At 49.8% G+C, this 20589-nt stretch overlaps 1 protein-coding gene across 15 annotated transcripts in view; it reads right to left on the bottom strand.

Annotated features, from left to right (window-relative positions):
- The window catches only part of RBFOX3 (RNA binding fox-1 homolog 3), a 346512-nt gene that overhangs the window by 289539 nt on the left and 36384 nt on the right, over window positions 1-20589 (bottom strand). The window contains exon 1 of one of the 15 annotated variants that reach the window (XM_039500522.1): window positions 1079-1097. The exons of the other annotated variants lie outside the window; for them this stretch is intronic. The gene's annotated coding sequence lies outside the window, so the exon portion shown is untranslated. Of the gene's footprint in view, window positions 1-1078; window positions 1098-20589 lie in introns of those variants that run through there. 15 annotated transcript variants of the gene reach the window in all.

The following is a 20589-nucleotide window of genomic DNA, read 5'->3' as shown; positions in this document are numbered from 1 at the left end:
CTTCTCCCCCTCAGCCATTCTCTGGAAGCAAGACCAATGCCCCCGCCCTGTCCAGGGGTAGCAGTTACCTGCAGGGCACCTGAGCCCACCCACAAGAATAACCAGCAGGAAGAGAAAGTGCCTCTTCAAGGCGAGCTTCTCCAGGGCTTGTAGCAATGCGGGATTTACTTTCCACCCATTCCCAGGTTTGGGTGCATTCCTGGCCATGCACTAGAAACCAAGTGGCACGAGCAGTGTCCTTGTGGAGGGGCTTCCCCACTAGCTTACAATTATATTTCCATGATACGCTTAATCCCAATACATGTGTCTTCCTTCTAACCACTCATCAATCTTATACTTCTAGAACCCTAACCTCACACAACACATATGTAGGGGCCCCAATTACCAATAGGTGCCATTATGATCCCAGGTCATAGAATCGTAGGGTGGGAAGGGACCTCAGGAGGTATCTAGTCCAACCCCCTGCTCAAAGCAGGACCAATCCCCAGACAGCTTTTTGCCCCAGATCCCTAAATGGCCCCCTCAAGGACTGAACTCACAACCCTGGGTTTAGCAGGCCAATGCTCAAACCACTGAGCTATCCCTCCCGCCAGGTTCCCTCCTACCAATAATTGCTGTTCTGTGCCCACCACAACTCCCGACAGCGCTCCTATGCACACAGTCCAACACAGCCTGCATAGCAGCAATGACAGAGGGAGCAATTGCTGCTGGCTGGCTGAGATTCACCCTGGTCACGAGGGGTCTCTTCTGTTTGTTTCCAGCTGCACAACCACAATTAACGAGGCTAACAATGCCTCAGGAGACAGATTCTAAAGTTAGCTTTATGTAAGGTAAGAAAACATTCCTCGCTCCCAAAAGCATGATACAACATGGTGCTGGAAACCCAAAGAAGGCAGTTAAGGTTGTATAAACGTGTGATGCAGGACCATAGCTGTGAATTCTTAAGTTTGTGGCTTGTTTTCATAGGACCATAGGACTGGAACGGATCTCGAGAGGTCATCTCTACTTCAGTCCCCTGCACTCACAGCAGGATTAAGTATTATCTAGACCATCTGTAATGGGGTCAGCACCTGCCTACCTCCTTCTGGTTGGGTGTGAGCTTGCTGTCTCTTAGTTCTTGGAACAGGGAGGCACCCACCTCTCGTGAGCCCCCTCTCCCTCCTGGACCAATGGTTTCTCTGGCGGGTCTTCAGTGACTGAGCCCTCCGGCCGAGTCACACACAGTGTCTGTAGGTGGAACAGAAAGAACAAACCCCTTCTGGGGCGTACAGTCTTTACTTCTGCCAAGGCTTCCTCCCTGGAGACACTGCCCTCTATACCAGTCCAACAGTATCCTTGCTTGGTCCAGCGAGGTTCTGGGCTCAGTCCTTGCTCAGTCCCCTCAGCCAGCCTTCTTCACTCCCCCAGTCTTCGGCAGCCCTCCCTGGGCTTAGCCCTGCCCACACTGAGCTGTCCATGGTCCTGCTGCTCTTCCAGCCATCCAGGAACCCAGTTCTCCCTCTTCCAGCTCCAGTCAGCAACTGACTGCTCTGTCTCACTCTGTGGCTTCTTTTTATATGGCCCTCCTGGCCCCTGACTGGCTGCTCCAGTAGCCCCTCTGATTGGCTGCTTCCCCTGAAGCCACTCTTGGCTGTCTAAAAGACTTCTCCTCTGCCTCCAGCTGGGGGCCTCCGGATCTTGTCTACCCCATCACACATCACTGACAGGTGATTGTCTAACCTGCTCTTAAAAACCTCCAATGATGGAGATTCCACAACCTCCCTGGGCAATTTATTCCAGTGCTTAACCACCCTCACAGTTAGGAAGTTTTTCCTAATGTCCAACCTAAACTGCTCTTGTTGCAACTTAAGCCCACTGCTTCTTGTCCTATTCTCAGAAGTTAAGGAGAACAATTTTTCTCCCACCTCCTTTTAACAACCTGTTATGCACTTGTAAACTCATATGTACACTCTCAGTCTTCTCTGCTCCAGACTAAACAAACCCAATTTTTTCAATCTTACCTCATAGGTTATGTTTTCTTGACCTTTAATCATTTTTGTCGCTCCCCTCTGGACTGTCTCCAATTTGTCCACATCTTTTCTGAAATGTGGCACCCAGAACTGGACACAATACTCCAGCTGAGGCCTAATCAGTGTGGAGTAGAGCAGAAGAATTACTGCTCATGTCTTGCTTACAACACTCCTGCGAATACATCCCGGAATTATGTTTTTTTTTGCAACGGTGTTACACTATTGACTCATATTTAGCTTGTGATCCACTATCTATGACTCCCAGATCCCTTTTCATAGTACTCCTTCCTAGGCAGTCATTTCTCATTTTGTATGTGTGCAACTAATTGTTCCTTCCTAAGTGGAGTACTTTGCATTTGTCCTGATTGAATTTCAGCCTATTTACTTCAAACCATTTCTCCAGTTTGCCCAGATAATTTTGAATTTTAATCCTACCCTCCAAAGCAGTTACAACCCCTCCCAGCTTGGTATTGGCTACAAACTTTATAAGCGTTCACTCTATGCCATCATCTAAATCATTGATGAAGCTATTGAACAGAACCAGACCCAGAACTGATCCCTGCAGGACCTCACTTGACATGCTTTCCAGCTTGACTGTGAACCACTGACAACTACTCTCTGGGAACGGTTTTCCAACCAGTAGCTCCATCTAAGTTGTATTTCCCTAGTTTCTTTATGAGGAGGTCATGCGAGACAGTATCAAAAGCCTTTAGTCAAAGGAGGTCTTTCTTGCTTTTGTCACTACCTGGTGACAATAAAGTTCTCAAAGAGGTGACTCCATTGGATAAGCAGCAAGTGACAGAGTAGAGAAACAATCAACAGCTCACTGCTTGTAGGCAAGGTAAAAATGGTGGGATTTGAGCTGCATCCACCCAATCTACAGCTGTCTAGTCTACCCAGCCTCTCTCCCAGGCAGAGAAGGCTCAGAAAGTTAGTTACACTTAATGGTGGCTAAGAGTTTGGAGCGCCACCTTTTTTGGAGGGGGGGGTACAGAGAGAGATGTGGGGAGAACTTAACTGAGCATTTCCTTGTTTTCTGGAAGGGATTCAAGAGCAGAAGGCACTGCAGCATGCTAGCAATTGTAACTCCATCGGCAGTGTTTTTTGTAAGTGATAACCACGCACACATACACTTTGCCTGTTCAGACTCAGTCTGACATGCCTGAGACTCACGATAATCTGGTGGGAAATCCATCTGTCTAAAGTATTTATAGGGCTCCAATCACCATGGAATCTAGGCACAAATACACATTCAAGAGAAGCACAAAAAACCTGTACAGGGGATTTGCTGTTCACCATTTGGAGTCTGGTCACTTCAATCTGAAGTTTCTGCTAGTTCTGGTCGGTTTCTGCAAGGAGGTGGGTGTAACTGTGAGAACAGGCTCACTCTAACCACTGGGGCCGGGTATTGCATGATCTAGGATGCCATACAAGGACTCCCAAGTCTCATCATGGGCGCTTCTAGTTTGTGTTTTGCCTGATCAGGGACAGAGGGTGCTCTTAAGCAGCCCAGTCCTAGACCACTGAGAGCCTTGAGGATTAGGACCAAGATACACAGGGAGTGGCGCTCTCAGCTGCTAGTCCCAGCCAGAAAGTTCTGGCCGCCACATCATACAACCTGGATGTTTTGACTGGCCTATGTAGAGGGAGTAGGCCAGTGACCCAAGCGCATGCCACGGATCCTAAGTCCTCATCCTAGACAAACGGCGTGGCCTCCTAGCAACCTTCCTTGTTTTCGCACCACCTGGTCACCTCAAAGAGGTTTATCCATTGGATAAACAGCAAGTGACAGAGTAGAGAACCAAAGAGCTCACTGCTTGTATGCAATGTAAAAATAGTGGGATTTGAGCTGCATCCATCCAATCCATTGCCAGCCAGCCTATCTGTTTGCCCCTGCCTCCCTCCCAGGCAGAGAAAACTAAGAAGGTTAATTACACTTAATGGTGGCTAAGGGTTGGGAGTGCCACCTCACAAGAGCAGTAATGCATCATCCCTTTTGCTTGGCAATCCCATATACTCCCAGATCAGCCATGCATATCTGTGTGCTCAAGCTCTCTCCAGACAGCTGAGAATCTGGGGAGGGGAAGCAGGAGGCCCGGCAAACAGCAGAAGCCTTTGATGTGGAAATACCCCTGTTATTTCCCTTTCATGTCAGGCAGGTTTTCTGCTTCTCTGTTAAATGATTCAGTTTTTCTGTCATTTCTGGGTGGCTGTTACAGATTCACATCAGCAGAACCATGGACTGGAAGAACAACACAGCGCCAGATAATCAGTTAGAGAGGGAATCACAAGACATACCCAAAGACATCTTCAGCCAGCACCAACAAGGGGAGACAGAGAATCAGGCCTTTCACACCCGGGGAACAAGAGGGACTTCCCCAGCTGGGATGGACCCAAACAGAGGGTGTTAATTCACTTGTAACTGTAAAACCGACAACCACTGCAGTACTAAATGCTCATCAGTAGACATACACAGAGGCCCATCAATATGAGGGGTGAGGCCAGGGGCGGCTCCAGGCCCCAGCACGCCAAGCGCGTGCTTGGGGCGGCATGCCGCGGGGGGCACTCTGCCTGCGGAGAGTCCGCTGGTCCCGCGGCTTTGGTGGAGCATCCGCAGGCACGCCTGCGGGAGGTCCACCGAAGCCGCAGGACCGGCGATCGGCAGAGCACCTCCCGCGGCATGCCGCCTTGCTTGGGGCGGCGAAATGTCTAGAGCCGCCCCTGGGTGGGGCTGAAACGCCCACTCAAACAGGACAAGCTGCATGGAATTGTCGGATATAAAAATCAGAGCTGGTGCTTGTAGTTTTAACACAAGTCACCTGGCAGTTTCCTTGCTCTGTGGTGCTGCAGGAAGGCAATGAGACATTTATTTATGGGCATTTCTATTTCATGGGAGCAGTATTACAACTAGAAAGGTACATCGAGCACTGATCACTTAGCAACACTCATCAAAAGTAAATCCAGTCCTGAAGAGAAATGGGAGGACGCACACTGTGCAGATAAGATCTATGAATACAGCTCAGCCAAATTTTTCATCCAAAAGTTTTTCCAGACCAAAAACTGCAGATTTAGCTAATGAAAACATTTCATGAATGTGCGTCAATTTGAGGAAACTGTTTAAAGTGAAACAAAAACAAACAATAATGCAGAAACACCCAAACAATTCATTTCAACATTATCAAAATGATAATGTGGGAAACCCAGGTTTGAATCCGTGCTCTGGAACTGGGCCTGGAACAGGCCGCCCCCCGCCAAGATGAGTGCCTAACCACCACATGATAGTCAGTCTCACAATCCCTCTGTGGACCAAAGCCGAACTGCTTCAGTAGGAGAGTCAGACAAATCCATCCTAGCAAGTCCTATAGCCCAGTGGTTAGGGCACTCAGCTGGGAGGGGTGTAGGAGACCTGGGTTCCAAAGCCTGGCTCAGGAGCAGCAAACTGAACCCAGATATCTCCCCTCCCAGGTGGATGCCTCGGTTACGGGGGTATCATAGATTCATAGAAATGTAGGGCTGGAAGGGACCTCAAGAGGGCATCTAGTCCAGCCCCCTATGCTGAAGCAGAACCAAGTAAATGTAGACCAGCCCTGACAGGAATTTATCCAACCTGTTCTGTAAACTCTCCAGTGACTGGATTCTACAACCTCCCTCAGACGCCTGTTCCAGAGCTTAACCACCCTTAGAGTTAGAAACTTTTTCCTATTATCTAACCCAAATCTCCCTTCCTGCAGATTAAGCCCATGACTTCTTGTCCTACCTTCAGTGGCTATGGAGAGCAATTGATCATTCTCCTCTTTCTAACAGCCCCTCACGTATTTGAAGATTACTCGCCCACCTCCGTTTTATGAATTTAGCCTTTCATTTCCTTTGCTGTATTAAAAAGGTTAAAAATGCCCCAAACAAAACATTTTGTTCAAGACTAAACAAAATTTTTCTGATTCACCAAAAATTCTGAAACATTTTATTTTCAGTTTGGGTTGGACTGGGTTTTTTTTGGTTTTTGAACTGCCAGCGACCCAAAAAAATCAGTGAAGAGTCCTGTGGCACCTTATAGACTAACAGACGGATTCACTCACGAAAGCTCATGCTCCAACACCTCTGTTAGGTGCCACAGGACTCTTTGCCGCTTTTACAGATCAACACTAACACGGATACCACTCTGATATCAAAGAAATCAGTTATTTGCCCAGCTCTAGCTAGGACGGCTGATCTGTTATGACTTGATCTTCATTCACGAGGAGAGATGGGATGAATTCACTTGTGGCTCTGCTACTCACGAGCTGCGTTCTTACACAACACACAAAAAGCACCCATGTGGTTCACTTGGTAGCACTACTGCTACTAGGTCAGAAGGCCGAGCGTTTGAGTCAGTCACAAGGACACATCATCTAACACACGCTCAGGCACAAAGGAGCTCTAGCCTTCTAGGGACCATCCTTTGCAAGAGACAGGGCATCAAGCAAAACTCCCTGGATGGCACATCAGACAGTTAAAGATCCTGCAACTTCCGGAGTGGGACAGGGAGAACCCTGGAATCCAAGCCAATGTTCACGCCACCTTGTCACCAGCATGAGCACACAGCGGTCTCCACATTTGCCTGTGCCTGTGAATTGCTGGTGCCTAACTCACTGCTTTGGAAAGCATTCTATGATCCCTGGAGTGTGAAAGATGCCGGAGACCACCATCCTGGCCTTCAGGACCCTGGGGCAGGAATCACCTGTTTGCCAGGCTTCAAGGCAGAGAGGTAGGTGCCCCGGGGAGGCCCTTTGGTCTCAGGAAGGCTGTTTATAGAGTCAATTGATTTACTTTGTGTTCAGAGAGAACAGGCACAATGGGGGTGGGGGGAAGGTGCTAAATAAATTCTGTTCTCAGAGAAGAGTTGCTGCAAATGAAAGTGCTGGGAAGGTGTGAGGGGAACAGCTGGCTCATAAAAATGTTCATCTTCCAACAAATGGGAGTTAGGGATCCACCGGAGAGCTGTGCTGCAGGAGAAACAGCAGCACATGGACACCACTCCACAGACCCCACATGGGGTGACGGGGATGTCACAAGAAGCTCCCTGGATGGCTCCCCAGCATTGCATTTGCCCCCCATGTTTGGCTACTGAGTGGGAGATGCCTGTTAAAGGACACACAAATGTTCCTTTGCTGTCCAAGAAAGGAAATTTCACAGGCTGGTGCCTGAGAGCTTAACTGGGTTCCCCGCTATTAACTGTACCCCGGAAACCTCAGCAAGTCTTATCAAGATGGTGAATGACTTAGCTGGTAAATCTCTGGCTCTCCGGAAGGCCATCAGGGACAGAGTTCAAAGAAGAGGCTGACAAGTGCACATGAAGGTTAGCACTAATTGCACCGCTGCAAATTCACTGCTGGCACTTTAACCCTCTAATCTGCTCATTTCCCCTCCAGATATTTTATTTTTGCTCTTGCTGGAATGATGTGTCCGCTGGCCCACAGGGCTTGGAGCTCTCACCAATTATCCCAGCTGTTCCGGTGGGAGGGAGGGTGAAGGACAGAGGTGTAAATATTCAGGTCACAGAGCCTCCCTCCTACTGTTCCATGATGCTCTTCAGAAACAAACCCAAGTCTAGTCAGGGGAGCATCAGAGCAGCCAAGTGGCCGGAGGAGGAGGCCCCTGACAGCTCTCCAGAGAACCTTGCCTCCAGCAGAGCACTAGGTGCCAAAACAGACCCTGCTCCTGGGAAGAGCCCAGGGCCCATTTACCTCATTTGTGCCCACAAACGTGCCCCTTGCTGGTTCCTTAAAGCTGAATTGCTGGGCTCTTCCGTGCCTGCTAGAAGGCGGCCCACAGAATGCAGCATGGACCGACTCCTGTGCTTGTCTCTGAACACCTGGGGGTGGGGGTGAGACAAGTTTTTATACTGTAAAGCGCTAAAGAAAGTGAGAATAGTGGAAAGCCGGGATTTTGCACAACAAACAAATGCAAGAAGCCTTCCGTAGGGAAGGCCTTTCTAGTATCCCAGGCACCCAATTCCGTCCTACTGCAGCTTGCTGCCCTCACAGTATGTCTACACAGCCTGCAGCAGCAGGCCTCCCAGCCCGAGCTCACAGGGCTTGCACCACTGCTCTAAAAATAGCAGTTAGCAGCACAATGAAGCTGCAGCTTAGGCTGAAGCTTGGGCTCTGAAGCCCATCCCCTGCTCTAGCCTTCAGAGGCTGAGTCACAGCATCTACACCGCTCTCTGCAGCATGAGCCCGCGTCTGCCGGCCCGGGCTGGAAGGGTCACAGGGCAGGCGGTGCAGAGATACACCCCCACGTTAGTTTTCATCTAGTTCGCATGACTAAAACCCACAGCGGAGACGCAGGAGCGCAGATCCTGGGGCAGGCTGTACCAGCCCACCTGGGACCCTGAGCCCATACGCACATTGTGGTCCCACCTTCACTGTTCTCTTTGGCCACTCCAACGAGGTGAAAGCTGGCGTGGGGATGCCGACCCGTGCTGCAGTCACACCTCTGAAGGCAGCGTCGCCGTGTCAAAGGACGGAAGGGAGGAGAGAGCCTGGGGGAGGGGCACTCCGGCGAGAGGGGCCAAAGGTGGCTACTTGTCCTGAGCCCTCCGAAGTCCGACCCCGGAAGGGGCACTGTGCTGGCAGCCACACAGCTGATGCTGAGCCCTTCTTGCTCACTGGCTCCCAGGGACCCCAGAAAGCTCTGCCGAGCGACATCCCCTCACGCCCCCACGCATGTCTGGGAGCCCAGCGCTGCTGCCTCTCGAGTGCAACTGGGATGAAATAGTAACAACGCCTGGCACTTACATTGGGAAAGCACTTCGCAGTCTTCAATAATTAATCCTCAATGCCCTGCCAGCTAAGCAAGCAAACCTGCACCCCGCTTCACAGAGTACGTGGGAGAGCGCACAGCCTCTCCTTGGTGGGCAAAAGGGTATGTTTATCAATTATGCTGTCTTAAGTTAACACAATTAGGAAACCCTGTTAAGATTCGGGCCAACAGTTTGAAGCTGCGTTAACTGGCCACCACGTAGCCTGGGTGGGGGTCCCTGGCCAGCTAACTACCATTTGCCCTGTGTACACTGGCATGAGAAAACGTCACACAGAAGACAGGAGCACTGAGACTCAGGCAAGAACAAAGAGCCAGGCTCACAGAATCCATCAGAACACAGCGACTCCTGGCTCCCAGGTCTGTGCATGGTCCACGAGGCTGTGCCGCTTTGATGAAAGCGAATGTCATGCGTCTCTCCCCAGTGTTGACTCAGAGGTGGTAGTTTTGACAGCACATATGAAACCCCATGAACAGCCAGTTGGGGGGATGGAGCCATTTTGAGGGTATAACGGCTCACCCTGCCCAACCTGTCGCATGACAGGCACCATCCTAAGAACAGAGAGGCTCAGGGCAGCCTGGCTGGCTACACGTCTCGCCCAGCTCCACGTCCCCCTGCCCCAGCACTGGCTCAGCTTACCAGCCGCTCTTGTACACCAGTACTTGTGTCTCTCTCAAAGGGATGCAATTAAGTCGATACCGCAGCGGGGATAGAACTGTCATTTCCTTAGCTTGGCAACACGACCCCGGAAACCCCCATTATTCTAATCACTGCCAAACAAATACAAGTGTAGAACACACAAAAACCTGGTGTACTTCATGGTGAAATATAACGCCGCAGAAGGCTGAGCAGTGCCATAAATCTGCTTAGCACTTAACGCTGCCAGCTAAATGGCCCCGCTTAATTATAGCTCTATAACATGACTTTATAGCAATTTCAATACAGTCAAAAATCAATCCCAATGACGGACAAATGGACTGACTAGCATCTTGCTGACCCCACCAGCTGGACCATTCTTCCCAGGCACTTCCTTCCCTCTGCTCCACTGCAGGGACTCCTCCGCTCTGGCTGGCTCTGCCAAGGTCTCCTGCAGGAAGCCACCTCTTTCCAACTCAGCCCAGCTTCTTGCTGCCGAGGATGGTAACCTGGATGTCCTCTACATGCTGCCAGGTAAGAAGATTTAGCTTCTAAGTGAGGGGTGATCAGCACTCCCAGTCACCCTTCCATCTCTAGTGCAGCACACAGGCTTGGCAGCAACTTTCTACTCCCCGCCCTGCCCAGATAGACCCGTGTGGACACTACAGGCCCAGCTGCTCTCCAATGGAAGTGGTTTTTAACCTGCGTTCTTCTGGTGATACTGAAGCCGCAGCCAAGACGATATTAGCATTACAACCGACACTGATCTTTGTCAATTATGCTACAGTATTTCAGCTCTAACCAGCTTTAAATTGAATCAGGACGAAATCATCAGTATAAAAAGAGCCCGCACCAGCCTTTCAATTCCAGCATTGGGGGTGGGGGAGGTTATACATTTCATAGTGGCTTTCTACCCCATAATGAACAGGGAAAATAAATTTGATTTCCAGCTAAGGGTATATTTATGCAATTTCATTATGTGCCCATGAGTGAGCCTGGTTTTCACCAAGATAAAAATGAGCTCTCAGCGACACTCACACTAAATACATGGAGTGATTTAACAGCTTAACCAGAGGGACTGAGCAACAATGTCAAAAATGGAAAATAAAAATAAAAATGTTAAACAGTGGCTCTTTGAATGGCACGGCTGCCTACCATGGCTCAACTCCCTCCTCCCCAAAACACCCAACAGCCACGCCAGGACCACCTCTGGAGTAATCCATCGATTGACGGGATTCTGAGCCAACAGAAGCAGAGTCAGAGGGCTGAGCAGGGATCTCTGGCGATTCCCACCATCCCCAGGCACACAGAGCTCTGCATTGCTCACAAACTGCAGCAAGACTGAGATTCCTTCAAATTCTTTATACTCTTCAGCCCATGACTGGCTCTGAGAAGTTTAAAAATCACATTCCTCCCCCTGCAGGCTTAATTGTTCTCCAGCTGGCAAACACTGCAGTACAAAGCAACCGGGCTCTCTCGGTTTGCGCTTCCTCTGTAATATGCTGGCACCACTGAGGCCAGTAGAGTGTGTGTTGGCTACCACATGGGGGAGCAAAAAGCACTGTTATTTTATGTAGCTCTTCACTGTGGGTTTGTGGTTTTCCCATGATATGGACAGTCTGCAGGCTGCTCCCAAAAGATTTGAAAATGTTAAACTAACTCAAACCGAGGGGCTAACTAGCTCAGAGCACGATAGACTTCCTGCTTTGGTCTGGAGAGAATTCTTTTTTGAAGCCAGTTATACTTTTGGCCTTCACAACATCCCCTGGCAATGAGTTCCACAGGTTGACTGTGTGTTGTGTGAAGAAATACTTGTGTCAATATTTAGTTCATGTGATGCCTTCATGTGATGTAACTGAGTGGGATTCTTTCATTTGACTGTTTCTCTTCAGTTTGTACCTGTACTTTATCAACTTCAATGCTCCCCTCTTTACTAGGCTATAGAGTATCGCCTTTAATAAATCCCTTCTCAAGGGATGTGTCTGTCCGTACCACGTGGTCCTCTGCACCTGTCAGCTTTCTCCCAGCCCTTAGCTGAAAAACTCCTCTATGGCCTTTTCAATTTTCCGTGCCAGCAATCTGGTTCTGTTTTGGTTTAGGTGGAGCTCCTCCTTCCTGTATTGGCTCCTCCTTTCCCAGAAGGTTTCTCAGTTCCTAATAAACCTAAATCCCTCCTTCAAATACCACTGTCTCATCCATGCATTGAGTCTCTGCAGCTCTCTGCCTGTTTAACTGGCTCTGCATGCAGAACTGGAAGCATTTCCGAGAATGCCACCATGGAGGTCACAGACTTTAATCTCTTACCTAGCAGCCTAAATTTGGCCTCCAGGACCTCTCTCCTATCTTTCCCAAGGTCATTGGTACCTACATGTACTATGATCACCAGCTCCTCCCCAGCACTGCACATAAGTCTGTCTAGCTGTCTTGTGAGATTTGCACACTGCCAGCAATTTACCATGTGGTTTCTGTGGTCATCACAAACCCTATCTATATTTCTAATAATTGAACCCCCCATTACTACTACCTGTCTCTTCCTACTAACTGGGGTACCCTCCCTTGGAGAGGTAGCCTCAGTGCGAGAGGACACCATGACATCATCTGGAAGGAGGGTCCCAGCTATGGGATCATTTCCCTCCGCTCCAGCCTGATGTTCTCCTTACCCAAGACTTTAATCCTCCTCCACAGCATAGAGGCTGTCAGACTGGGGCTGGGACCTGAAAAGTCTCCTCTGTGCACCTCTCTGTCTCCCTTAGCTCCTCCAGTTCAGCCCATACTCGATCTCTGAGGGCCATGAGCTGCTCCCATTGAATGCACACATACGTCACCTGCCCAAAAGGCAGGGAATCTCACATACAGCATTCAGGGCAATACACTGGACAGCACCCACTTTCCTGCAGGATTTCTGCCTGCATTAGTTTTACTCTTGCAGGGGGTAGCTGTGTTTGTTCTATGTGTGGTTTCTTGCAGGGTTTTAGCTGGTTCGTTTTTTGTGGGGGAGGGGTTTATTGGCCTCAGTTTGGACAGAATGTGTATTAAGTTTATCTGATTCTCACGCTCCCTCTCTAAAATCCCTTGCAAAACTCCCGTTTGCTGCTCCTGTTCACTAATTTCATATTTACCTTCCTAACATGTTTTCCTGGGTGCCAGGGACTTGAACAGGGACTGACACTACAGAAGGGAAAGTAGCTTTCAGAACACAGAAGCCAGCACGGTGCCATTCTCTGCACGGTACCTCCCATGCCACTCCTCAGCCAGAAGCAAACAATCCCAACCGTTTATGGAGAGAACCTGCATGAAAGGGTGAGAGAACCTTCCAACCCCGTCCCGCAAGCAACAGAGTCACCATTAACTCTTAATACTCCACAGCCACAAGCCTGCATTTAAAGTGTCCTCCGTGGTGGGCTCACACGCACCACTGCATGGCTGTCACACACCACGGCAAAGGAGGTCAATGGAATCAGACACTTCAAAGTTCGTTTTCTTCCAGCTGGCTGACTCCTGCCCTCTGCCAGTGTTTCCTTCCAACCAATTTCACCAAACCCAGAGGGAAATTCTTAATTCCTTCCTCCAAGACGAGCTGTTTAATCAACCTCCTATTATCCAATTCGGCCAGAAGTTGAAACCATGGCTTGCATTTCCTGTTACTTTTCCAGCCTTTCTGCTTGTTTGAAGCTGCAGCGTGTGTCCTCACCTCACTAACTCACACACAGTGAGCCGAGGGGGATCAAACCATCCACGCACGCTCAGGGGTTAGGAGTTTCGCAGCTTTTTGAAGGTTATCCCTGCCTGGTGAAGGTTCATCCCTTTATCAGCTTGTGCTGCTACCAAGGCCATTTAGCAGGATGTCAGATATTCCTGGGGCCTCTCCCAACACACACAGCTAGGCCCAGGCAACGTATCACTTCCCCAGCACAGTCAGACCAATCCAAAACCAGTCACCGGATCTGCCGGCAAACAAGCACGTGCCTGCAGCTGGAGTGAACACGGTAGAGCAGAACGTTTGCCTTCTTTGTATTGGCTGAGAGAAGACGTGTTCTAGTGGAGGGAGCAGGAGACTAGGCTCCAGCAACTCCTGAGTTCGGATACTGGCTAGGAGTGTGACTCGGCCCCCTAGATGTACCATTTCCCTACTGGCCAATGGGGATATCCCCCCAGGTCCGCTGCCCCAGGGACTGAGACTGAGGGCTCCCTTCCCTGCCACAAAGACCAATCACCACTGTGATTGCAAATGACCCCTGCACTCAGTCTTTCCAAAAGGCACCATGATTGGAGGAGGAAGAGGGAAGCTTTTCCTGGAGGCTCCCCTCTCCCTGCCTGCCACAGGGCTTTGCTTTGAGAGCAGAGTTTTTGCTACTCATAATGTTTTCATAGCCTCTTGCCTGCACCTTTACCTTGAATACTATGGAAAAATAAATCTGCTGGAGAAAGTGTCAGTTCAGGAGCTACTAAACGCTGCATGCAAGCATGTTGCGAGCCCTGGAGCCGGATGGCGTTTTCTATTTAAGAGGAAGAATTATTGAGCAGCCTTGAAGAAATCTCTGCTCCAGCTCTCTGCATGGGGGACCTGAGGAACTCGGCCTATAAAAGGACACAGACTGATTAACAGCTGATTTATTCTCGGAGACCTTAATAAACGCAGTGAGAGCAGCTAGCCTCAAAGTCCTCGCCAGACTACCTGCCTCTCTTCGTACCCCACCCTTCCCTAGACTCTCAGGCTGTACTTCCCCCAAACACTCCCCTTCTCTCTCTTGGTCCCCTCCGTTCCCTGGGGAGACTTGATAGCTACAGTTCAAAAGCACTACATGAGAACTGGGTGGTATTATTTCTGATCAAGCCTTTGAAACAACTCCGCACCCCCAAAGAATCCAGCCTGGCTTTTACACGGGGCCCAGTACTGGGTAGGTCGGGGTTATGCTGCTGACTAGGTTACCTACCTCAGCATCAAGTCTTAGCACCTTTACCCAAAGAGCTCCTGCTGACCTGAGACACAACCCCAGCAGCTCTGCCCAGCTTAGCTACCCAATTTATGTTTAGTGCTGCAGTTTACAACACCTGGACTGCTGGTCCCCAAGCCGCGCACACTCAGGATCTCTCTCCTTTATACTTCAAAACAATAATGAAATGCACTGACTTGGCTGCTTTGCCATTAGCCAGTTGTGTGTGTCTGATCTAAATAATAGCCAGATCATTTTTAAACATAATATTCTAATCAGCTACCAGCTGAAAGCAGTCTCCTAGGCGGCTGGAATCCTTCACAACCCCCTGAAGGATTAGCAAATGATTGTTCACTCTTCCCTTCGATTTGAGAGTAGGAGAGGTATGTCAGCTCAATAGTAATTAGAGTGAACTGCAGCTTTTAAGCAGTCGAAGCTCATGTTACCACTGAGACACAAGAATGATCTAATCAGACACTGGGGTCAGATAACCCAAAAAACCCTTTAAGGAGATCATAACAGTTTGTATCTGCTCTGAGATTAGGCTGCGGTACCTGCCTGCACCCTAAAGACAGACTTTGGGGGGTCCTGCCGGGTGACAAGTGGAGGGGTGCATGATGAGAGAAATGCAGAGCCAGCTACGGTGGCAAGAGGCAAGAAATTCACCAGGCAATAACGGGAACCAGTAACCTACTCACTTTCACACGGTGTTATCCAGAGGAGGAAGAATATTTCCAACTGCCCATCCATTACAGACACTGCATAACCCTCACCCTTCCCTCCTGGGCCACACGTGCTCTACAGAGGTCATGATTAGCTTCCTGAGGAGGCAGGGGAGCTTTGAAGAACTCCACCAGCCAACCTTGATGGGCTTCAAAGACATTTGGGGGAAAACCAGATGATATAGTCTCATTGTATGGTGACAGCACTCTTTGCATTCCACACATATCTCAGGAGGATGTTAAACAGACCCTACTGATGTCAGACATTTTTAAATAGCAGGTCCAAATAACATGCTACAAGAATTTTAAAAGAGCTGGCTGAGGCACTCGCTGGACCATTAATGTTGATTTTCAGTAAGTCTTGGAACACTGGGGAAGTTCCAGAAGACTGGAAGAAAGCGACTGTAGTATCCATTTTAAAATAGGGTAAACGGGATGACCCAGGAACAGGCCTGCCAGCCTGACATCGATCCCGTGCAAGATAATGGAATGGCTGATACAGGACTCGATTAATAGTGTCCCAGCCCACTATTACTGAAAAATTGCTGACTTTCTCCTTTTTACCATATAATTATAAAATAAATCAATTGGAATATAACTACTGTACTTACCTTTCAGTGTGTAGTACATAGAGTAGTATAAACAATTCATTCTCCAAATGAAATTTTAGTTTGTACTGACTTTGCTAGTGTTTTTTATGTAGCCTGTTGTAAAACTAGGCAAATATCTAGGTGAGTTGATGCACCCCCTGGAAGACCTGTGCATAGCTCCAGGGGTGAGCGTACCCCTGGTTGAGAGCCACTGTTTGCACCACTTCCTGATGAATGGGGGAGGAGGCCGGCACTGGGCAAAGCACTAGGATACTGGTTTGAGAAATGTCACATCCATTTTTGCCTACGGCTTTAGAGGCCCCGTTTGTGGTGCAGAAGGTTGCACCACAGAGAGCGCAAGACCCAAGTGAGAGCTGCTGGCCCCATGAGGCACCTCTGTCTCTGAGAGCGCAAGAGTGAACGAGCAAGCCCCAGCTCCGCGCAGTGACAAGAGGCACCATCCAACGTCTGTAATGCTCATTTTAGGGAAACCCCCTTCCCAGACTCAGCCTGCACTGCTTTGGCAAACAGGCCCTCGCTGGGAGGGTTCCATGCAAGATTAGAAACTGAATGGCAATGCTAAAGAAGAGGAGAACAATTTGCTGTCTGCCTAGCTCCCCATCCTCCCTTTCCCAGATGCTGCTCTGTCTCTCCCCTTCTCTTGCTCTCTCCCCTCACTCTCTCGCTCCTTTACTCTTATGCCTTTAATCTACTTTTTCCCCCCTCTCAGACTCAAGTAGGATGCCTGTTCAGTTGAGCTGGATGCTACAGATTAGATTGCATCTGTCTGGATATAAATAATTTACTGCTTGATGGTCAGAATGAATTTAATTAGTTCTTGTTCTCTGGATAGAATCAGCCCACCGCTGCTAAAGCATTTCGCTCCGAATTAGCCTGAAAGGGACTAACAAGGCAATGCTAATTTTACACACACAACATCCCGCACAGTCTCTGAAAATACAGACACACTGCACAATGAGCCGCCCAGCCCAGGGCAAGGCTCTGGGGGCCCAGGATGGGCCAGGGAGAATGGAACCTAGGACAGATCTGGGAGGAGGCTTGGGTGGAGACATCACAGCATGGCAGAGAAGGAAGGAGATTTGCACTGATTTAAAAAAACATGTATTTTCTTCCCCATTTGCTTTAACCTCTAATCACAGCCACTGCGGGCAGCAGGCAGGGGCGGGAGGGGCAGGGAGAGCCCCACGAGTGCTTTGATTCCTCCAGCAGGGAAAGCATTTCAGATGGCAGAGCTGCTCTCCGCAGAGAAGGGCTCTGCTGCACGCCAAGCCTCCATCTGCCTGGCAAAAAGGGAATCCCAGAATGGTTCTTAAGTCCCAGCAGGGCTGAGTCAGCAGCCTCTCTCCACCTCCTCCTACCCTCTGTGCTAGGGGTCAAACCTAGCAATTTCAGGGAAGGGTGCAGGTGAATGCCTGACATTCCCCTTTGAAAATACCCAAATTACAAGGGAGTCATGAAAACGAACAGTCCTGTCACCAGGAAAGGACAAGGGAGTGACAAGAACCTGACAGACGGGTTGGGGGGAAGGGGTTTCATAATCTCCAGGCCATCTTGTCAGGCCCCACTGCCAGGTCAGAATGGGAAGCATCCCCCACCCCCAACACATCCTGGCCCTGTATCACCTGGGATGGCCTTTCAGGTGGGAGCACACTAGGGGTGGAGTCAGGGGAGGAATGGAGGCTGCGCTGCAGCTGCCCTCATCCCCAGCCTGAATAAAAATTAAGGGAGCCAGTTCACAGCACTCCCAGTCTCCCAGCCCACATGGGCCGTGCGCATCATGGTGTGATTTATCCCTTCCCCCTCCCCCCCGTCTGCCTGCCTCACCGCCCCCCAAACCCAGGCCTGTTCAGCTGCAGGTACAGGAGGCACAGCCTGTCAGTCGCCATAAGAGAGGCTACAAGGGATCAAAGAAATAGTGGAACAAAGGAAATGAATCCGGTGGCATCAGCTGTCTGTCCATCCATCTGTCAGAGGCGGGGAGGCATTCCCCGCCTTTCCCCCATGGTCCCAGGCCTTTGCTGTTTCTCCTGTAAATCTTAAAATAAAACTTCACAGGAGAGTGAGCAGAGCATCTTTTCACTTAACTCTTTGTGCCAGTGGCTTCCTTCTTCACTCACTGGGAACCTTCCCCGCTGCACAGCGCAGACAAGGCCCGGGGTCATGACCCGGGACAGAACAGAACGGTTTTAGGGTTAGATATCACAAGGTTACTGACAGGGGAACCTAGGGACACGAAGAGATGGGCAAGACGTCTCAGTACCAATGTTGCTAGACAGACTTGCTTAAAGACAGATGTCCCTGCCCGCCACAGGGGATAGATTCATTGGAACTACAACACTCCTAACATCCAAACCCTTCCACTTCTATATCACAATGCACAAAAAGCCACAACACTGCTTCGATCCCCAAAAGAACCATTTTCCCCAAACCGACCCTTCACACGTCCGCTCATGTCACTTACGGGTCTTCCTCTCTTCAGGGAAGCAGGGCAGTTCTGGGACCATCTGGAGTCCTCAGTTCCTTTGCCCCTTGAGGCCTGGTTTTACACCTCAGGATGACCTGAAACTCCTTCTGGTGATGCAGGAGAGGCCAAAGGTCCAAGCCAGTACTCTCAAAATCGTCAGCTGCCCCTTGACATCATTAACTAGTCAGGGGTGCTGGACTGGTTCCAGTCACATACAAGAGAGGGGCTGGATGGCAAAACTGGATCACTGGCTCTTCTGCTCCAAAGGCTCCCCTGCAGGTCCCTCAGGCTCCTATTCCATCACTCCTGCTGTTTACCCTGCCACAAGGGGAGAGCGAGTGGGGCTCTGGGCTTCCTGACGACATTCCTCTGTTCCTTGGGTTCAAAGACAGAACGGCTAGCTCCAAGTTCAGAGGGGGGCTGGAAGAAAAGCTTGCTTGCTGAAACTCAACCACGGCCAGAGCTGGGTTATGGGAATAGGCTGGGTAGAGGGGAGCAACTGGAGAAGATAGTGGAGCTGACAGCTGCTCCTCCATGTCAGGTGTTCCCCACGGGAACCCCAGTCTTCCAGGATCTCCAGCGAGCAGCAGCAGGCAAGAGCGCTTCTTCCATCTATCCAGCAAGATGACTCTGGCCATTCACATCAGGCATGGGCTGTGCCAGAGAGACCCGCAGCTTTTGCACGACCAAACTAGCTTACTGCAACCCTCTCCATTCTTGGTGCTATATTTAAAGATCACTCAATGTTACCCAGTACAAGAAGCAGCTCCCCTCTTACCGAATACAACAAAGCTCCAATCAGCTACAGCAAAGCCGACGTCCCAACACTGCACAATGAGCTGCGTTTTCAACATCGTGCAGGAGCCGTGAAGCAAGCACTACTTTCTAGCCACACTAATCCCCAGGCCCGGGAATGGAAGTGGACTCACCTTGGATGCAAAGGGGGGAAGCCAATTTGTAATCAGAGGCAAGCTTTAGAATAAAACAACCCTGCCAAGTTCTGATGGGACTTTAACACCTATCTGTAAAAATCTTTAATCGGGCGAGAAGCCCCTGTTGCCTTCCCCTTGGTAAAGGGCACACATACCCCGTGTTTGTTTAAACCAGGAACGGCCCTTGGGAGAGAATGTAAGGAGAGTCAGTACTGGGACATCTACTCTTTGTAAAGCATCACCGAATGCAGCAGTCATGGCCAAGCCAAAGTAGCTAAGATGCAGGACAAATGTCAGGTTAAAGTGGGTCTTTCACAGAGCAAACAAGTTAGAGTCAGAAAAAAAAAGCCTTACTTTGTACCAGAGGAGACCTCTGCCTCCAGATAGTTGGGGGGCAGCCGGCTTCAGCAGTGTTATTGGCAGGGCCCTACCAAATTCATGGCCATGAAAAACGTCACAGACCCTGAAATCTGGTCTCCCCTGTGAAATCTGGTCTTTTGGGTGCTTTTACTCTGTTCTATACAGATTTCACGGGGCAGACCAGCGCTTCTCAAATTGGGGGTCCTGACCCAAAAGGGAGTTGCAGGGCAGTCGCAAGGTTATTTTAGGGGTGTCGCGGTATTGCCACCCTTACTTCTGTGCTGCCTTCAGAGCTGGGTGGCCGGAGAGCAGCGGCTGTTGGCCAGGTGCCCAGCTCTGAAGGCAGCACCCCACCAGCAGCAGTGCAGAAGGGTAGCAGTACTGAAACCTCCTCTACAATAACCTTGCGACCCCCCACCCCAGCTCCTTTCTGGGTCAGGATCCCTACAATTACAACACCGTGAAATCTCAGATTTAAACAGCTGAAGTCATGAAATTCATGATTTTTTAAAAATCCTATGACCGTGAAATTGACCAAAATGGCCCATGAATTTGGTAGGGCCGTAGTTATTGAGCATGCTCAGTCTGTGTGAGCATGCTTCGTACACGCCAAGCAGCAAATCGGTGTGGGGGAGGCACATGACCCCGCATGCCCCACCACACATCACCTTTGCTTTGTACCCTCAAGAGATGGCAGCAACTTGTTTTTCCACTGCCTGTAATTGTTCCTCATAGACTCACAGAGAAGAACTAAGGATGCAGGACAGGCCACCTCTACCCAGTTAAACCTACTTGCCCTCAGTTCTGTGCCCAAGAGAGCTACTCAGTCGAGTTAAACTAACGTTGCCCGACTGTGGAAAGATCAATTGTGGGGACTCCAACCCCAGACACGACCAGGTGATCCACCCCGTGGCAGTGAGCCATCCCTGCAGGGTAGAGCGCTTAGACCCTCCATCCCCTGGGGATATGTTGGCGGGTGGACTGATTTCATCAAAGTGACTTATATCACGGATTTTAATCACGATTTAAATCACCAAGAAGGAAACCTTGATTTGATTAATTGATTTTAATCTGGTTTTGTATTTGTTCTTTTTTAGTTATCTTTCTAAAGAATCATTATAT

The sequence above is a fragment of the Mauremys reevesii genome, linkage group 15 (assembly GCF_016161935.1).
Source record: "Mauremys reevesii isolate NIE-2019 linkage group 15, ASM1616193v1, whole genome shotgun sequence".
Taxonomy (NCBI): Eukaryota; Metazoa; Chordata; order Testudines; family Geoemydidae; genus Mauremys; species Mauremys reevesii.
The sequence above is the reverse complement of the archived record's forward strand: the minus strand, read 5'-3'. Positions and strand labels throughout refer to the sequence as shown.